Genomic DNA, 6,000 nt, shown 5'->3' on the forward strand with positions numbered 1-6,000 from the left:
AAAAAATAAATAAAGCTGAAGCAAATTAACACCAAATATATAGTGCTTGTGTTTTTATTGGCTAAACTGGCAAAATGATCATTCCTAAATACAACAATATATATATATATATATATATAATATATATATATATATATATATACACATGCATATACATACACACACACACATGTATATATTATTAGTTATGATGGCCCATCAATGGTGATAACAGCATCAATCCAAGACATTCTTCCTCCTCTCCAGCACATTGTTTCTCACGGAAGCAGTCGTGGCTGACAAAGCTGATACAAGACAGGCAGATCCTGTGGCACTCAGAGCACTGAAAGTGACCCCGAAGAACAACCTCTCTTTATGCAATCTCTTGCATTCAGTTTCAAAGTGCTCCACACACAGATATATAAATCATCATCATCATCGTTTAACATCCGCTTTCCATGCTAGCATGGGTTGGACGATTTTGACTGAGGGCTGGCAAACCAGATGGCTGCACCAGGCTCCAGTCTTGATTTGGCAGAGTTTCTACAGCTGGATGCCCTTCCTAATGCCAACCACTCCGAGAGTGTAGTGGGTGCTTTTACCTGCCACCGGCACGGGGGCCAGTCAGGCGGTACTGGCAACGACCTCACTTGAATCCTTTTACACATGCCACCAGCACAGGTGCCAGAAGGCGATTTTGGTAATGATCACATTCGAATGGTGCCCTTTTTACGTGCCCACTGGCATGGAAGCCAGTTGGCTGCTCTGGCAACGATCATGCTCGGATGGTGCTCTTGGCACCCTACTAGCATCAGCACAAGTGCCAGAAGGCGACGCTGGTAACGATCACGTTCGAATGGTGCCCTTTAAGTGCCACTGGCACGGAAGCCGGTTAGCTGCTCTGTCAATGATCACGCTCGTATGGTGCTCTTTGCACCCTGCTAGCACGGACGCTAGTCATCGAATTTTGATTTTGATTGATTTGATTTCACTTGCCTCAACAGGTCTTTGCAAGCAGAGTTTTAGTGTCCAAAGAAGGAAAAGGTACGCATAAGTGGGCTGGTTATGCCCCTGGCATAAGCCATGAGATTATGGTTTCATTTTAACCATAATCTCATATATATATAAAAATATATATAAAAAAAGGATGCTGTTTTATATATATATATGTATATATATATAGTGTACTATTTCATTATTGATGGGATCAACAAAATAAGGACTCCATCTAGAGGGAAATAAATATCATTTGAGAAACTCAGATTTAAATGTGACCACTAAAAGTTTCATGCTCTGATTATACAACAATCAGATGAGTTTGTATAGTGTTCCATGTACTGTTATGTAATTTTTCAGGCTGAAAGTTTGCACAGTAGTACATGGCACACTGTTCAAACTTATCTGAGTATTGTATTACCAGAGCATAAAACTTATAGTAGCTCATATTTAAACTATGTGTTTATTAAATGATATATATATATATAAATTAGATAAACTAAGAGAAAACTTCATGTATGACAGTAGGATGGGAAAGAACGACAGAATAACGGTTATGTTCACCTGAAATCTAGAAATTTTATAGAAAGGAAAATGTTATGACATCCAAGTCTTTCTCACATATATTAAAAATTGTTTGAATTACAACCAGAGATTCATTGTGCAAAAACTTACCTCTGCTTTATGGTACCTACTTTCAAGAGTCCATAATAATTTATGAATAGATGTAGTGGCAATAAGAAGTAAAACAAAGGAAATTTTATTGAATTGAGTTTATTTCTGATTAACCTAATGTGGAAAAGCAAGAAGTGTACAAATATAAAGATTACATATGATAAAGAATATAAATGTGAGACTTGGTGGCTCTTGACTCAAAACCCAGTGTTGACATCTCTGCAATTATCATTACATATGTTTCAAACAATATCTACTTGTCTTTATGCATGGTTTTAATCCTAGCATATGCTCTACATATACATCATTTCTATTCTGATAGAATTTAAATTCAATTAGATCATTACTCTTTCTCTTACATAATCTGAGAATAGTAAAATGGCAAGTATATTGAGGATTCAACAAGGATATGCAAGTTCCACTCCCATCAGGTTCTCACAATTCTTTAATCTGCATTTGATAGGTACTTTTTGTCTTTACATTTTGCTTAAATAGAAAATTAATTGGCTCATGCAATTTTTTTTTAATTAGCCTATTATATTAAAAAAAAAAAGCAGAAGTGGGCAGAGAAAGCAGCTACACATTACATGTATCAGCAGTCATGTGCAGAGGAGGTGACTTTGCTGGGATGATACCTGCTGTAAAAAAATATTTTGTGCAGATAATGGAAAGTACCTGTAGCAGAAGACCAATGAAGGCATAACAAGAAGTGGTGGGGTCAGATTTCAGTAAGTTGTGCTTCACTGACAAGCTGAGACAAGTTCAAGAACCATAGTGACATGCCATACTGCAGGACCTATTCAACGCTTACAAGCGTGGAAAAACAGATTATGACCATAACATATATTAAAGTGCTTCAATTTTGCAACAGCAGTATATAGTTACGCAAATGAATGACTAATAGTAAGTAGATTATTGTTATCATTAAGCAGGAAAATAAGTAACTTACAAAAGAAATTATATAAGAAATTGGAAATTTTTATCTGAAACATTTTAATTGAAACAAGGGTGTAAATTACAATTTAAAAAAAGGTAATAATAAAAACTTTGAAACTACCTCACTGAAATGAAATATAAAACTTGTAATCGTAGCAGAGAGTAATCATTATAGACATAGACAGAAGACTTGAAGATGGCGACACAATCCAGCCTATTCATGCCCAGCTACACAAGAGTATATGTTATAATACTAATAATGATGATTTTTTTTTTTTAGATATGTGGTAGTGGTCTGCTAGAAAAAAGTATAATTCATACACAAACTAATGACAAATTAGTGAAAGTGAAGGATGAGAAGGCCATACAACAAAAAGCAATATTATGGGCTTGATTTACACAAGGTTAAAATCTAGAATCTAAGAAAAAATTGTGAGGGCCTGTATCAGCAACAATTAACTCATAGGAAAGCTGAAGAAGAGTTTGGTAAGTTCAGTTGTCATGAAGAATGAAGAATTTAATGGTCTGGAGGCCCTTTCCTTTTCGTCTGAGATTGCTGAAGAGAAAGGTAGTGGTGTTATCTTTTTCTTTGATTGCAAGCCAGAAAAATGATGGCAGAAATGAAACAAAGAAATGAGTGAGAGAGTTACTAGGGGTGGTGTAAGAAAGTTACATGTTGGAGAGGGTGAAAGAAGAGGAGGTTAGAATTGGAGGAGGCAGGTAGAATGGACTTATGAAAGTCAAAAGATTAGCAACAAAAACAGAAAGAATAAGGAATGGGACAAATACATAGAAAGCTATTTAAGTCCAGGATATGTAAATTCTGGGTTGGTAACTATTTAAGTAAAGGGCTTTCTAAAAATTGTTTTTTTTTTTTTTGTTAACAGAGGCATGAAATGAGGGAATGAGGCAGAAGGCTAAAGCGGGATGGTGTAAGTTGAGGAGGAGAAGGTTAAAAATTAGAGAAGAGAGGAAAAGATTAGGACAAGGTCAAGGTGGAGGTCATATGTGGGAGAGTAGACATTTACAATAACTTGGTTTTAGCTATTTTTAGTTTAAAAAGCAAAACAAAAAAGAATCTCTAAAATTATATAATTTTCTACACATTGTTAACGAAACCTTCACGTAATCAGTTTGTAAATCCACTAATTTCAGCAATTCACCTCTTAACAAATGACGTTCTACAATGTAAATATTTCATTTCATCATTTCTGAAATATTATGTAAGAAAGAGAAAAATTCCAATCAATATTTAAAAAGAAACAAAAAAATTCTAATCAATATTTAAAAAGAAAGAAAATATTCTAATAAATATTAAAAAAAAAAGAAACTGTGATGCATTATCGATTGCTCAGGACCTCTGAACTTTTCCTAGAAACTAGCAATTGCTTTACTCTTTCTTTTACTTGTTTCAGTCATTTGACTGTGGCCATGCTGAAGCACCGCCTTTAGTCGAACAAATCGACCCCAGGACATATTCTTTGTAAGCCTAGTACTTATTCTATCGGTCACTTTTGCGGAAACGCTAAGTTACGGGGACGTAAACACACCAGCATCGGTTGTCAAGCGATGTTGGGGGGACAAACAGACACACACACATATATATATATATATACATATATATATACATACATATATACGACGGGCTTCTTTCAGTTTCTGTCTCCCATATCCACTCACAAGGCTTAGGTCGGCCCGAGGCTATAGTAGAAGACACTTGCCCAAGGTGCCACGCAGTCGGACTGAACCCGGAACCATGTGGTTGGTATGCAAGCTACTTATCACACAGCCACTCCTACGCCTATATGCTTATAGAATTAATTTTTATTATTTTATTTACAGGAACAGGGAATCACTCGGATTCTCCGTCGATGAAGAACACGGCTATCCACTTGAACTTATGTGAATTGCAGGACTCACTGAATATCGACACCTCAACGCAAATTACGGCCCCGATATCCAATCGTCCTGGGATACCTCGTTCAGTCGAGAGGTATTGCTAATGCGGTTGAGCTGGCAGAATCGTTAGCACGCCAGGCAAAATGCTTAGCGGCATTTCGTCTGTCTTTATGTTCTGAGTTCAATTTCCGCTGAGGTCAACTTTATCTTTCATCCTTTCGGAGTCGATGAAATAAGTAACAATTAAGCACTGGGGTCGATGTAACCGACTAGCCCTCTCCGTCAAAGTTTCAGGCCTTGTACTTATAGTAGAAAAGATAATTTCATCTACAGACCAACATTAAAAGAGTCAAAAAATGGTAGTTAATAATGTGGTTGTAGATTCTTTAGCGGTAAGTCAGCCCTGACTGAGCAAAACTATGATCAAAATTATTTCAGCCACATTTTATTTCATCTTTTCAAGTTAACGTCGAAACCTGAATTATGGTATCTAACAATAAAATGTCATTTGAGAGAGATTAGATTATTATTATTATAGCAGGTTGAATGATTGCATAGGGGAGTTTCTGCACCGAGTCTTGGATGATGAAGTGTTCAGGCAGAGGGCTGGCAGTACTGGTAGAGTGACGGACAATATGATTTGAGATATTTACGTTATGAGTTCAATTCCTGTTGGGGGTCAACTTTATCGTTCATGAGCCAAGTACTGATATCAAATAATTTTATTATACATTCCCCCATTCCAAAGTTAAGGTTTTATGTCGAAGCCAGAAATCAGTAATGAAGAGTCAACAAAAAATGCCAATAGACCTAAAATTTACTCTTAGCTATTGTGATATTTTCCATTCGGAGATAAATTTAGTAATAATCTATTATATAGCTTGTATGAATAAGTTACTCTCATCTGTCTCGCTGTTGTGAAGCTTTCACAGATTAGGGGCAAGTCCGCGTAATGAAACCTAGCAAAGAAAAACAGACAGGCGGATATGAGGAAGGTTGGCTTCGATGTCTTACATGTCGAGCGATCGTATAGGGGCCACTTCATGATGCATTAGCTGGAGGTGACTTGTACTAATGTAATATGATCATGTACAAGAAATTGGTATCTATTCTACAAGTTGATTCTTGGAAGTACATGAAGGTGTATAATATTTCTTGAAGAACAATATATCTGTATAAAAAATATGGGGAGTTGTAGACACGTAAAATATGTGTACATTCAATCGTACATATTTTACTTCAGTTGCAGTTCAGATTTAAATGTAACGTAGACTGTAGGCATTTTACATTTAACAATGACAAGTTAAGAAGGAAACTACGCAGTCGTTTAACCAGCTGAAAATAGCAGCCAAATCGTTCTCAAATCACATCCTATAGTAATTTTTCATCATGATACATTGCATAATATTGTCCTAGAATCATTGTGTCTGAATAAAGGACGTGATGGTTAAGGCCACAGTGTTTTTAACCATAGGTCTGCTCGATTAAGACTGATCTAAGACTGTCATCAACTGT

The 6,000-nt window shown here is 36.1% G+C and overlaps 1 protein-coding gene across 1 annotated transcript in view; it reads right to left on the minus strand.

Moving 5' to 3' along the window:
- Positions 1 to 6,000, minus strand: part of LOC115217022 (glycogen [starch] synthase) — a 43,118-nt gene that overhangs the window by 36,052 nt on the left and 1,066 nt on the right.

Source organism: Octopus sinensis, linkage group LG11, assembly GCF_006345805.1.
Source record: "Octopus sinensis linkage group LG11, ASM634580v1, whole genome shotgun sequence".
Taxonomy (NCBI): domain Eukaryota; kingdom Metazoa; phylum Mollusca; class Cephalopoda; order Octopoda; family Octopodidae; genus Octopus; species Octopus sinensis.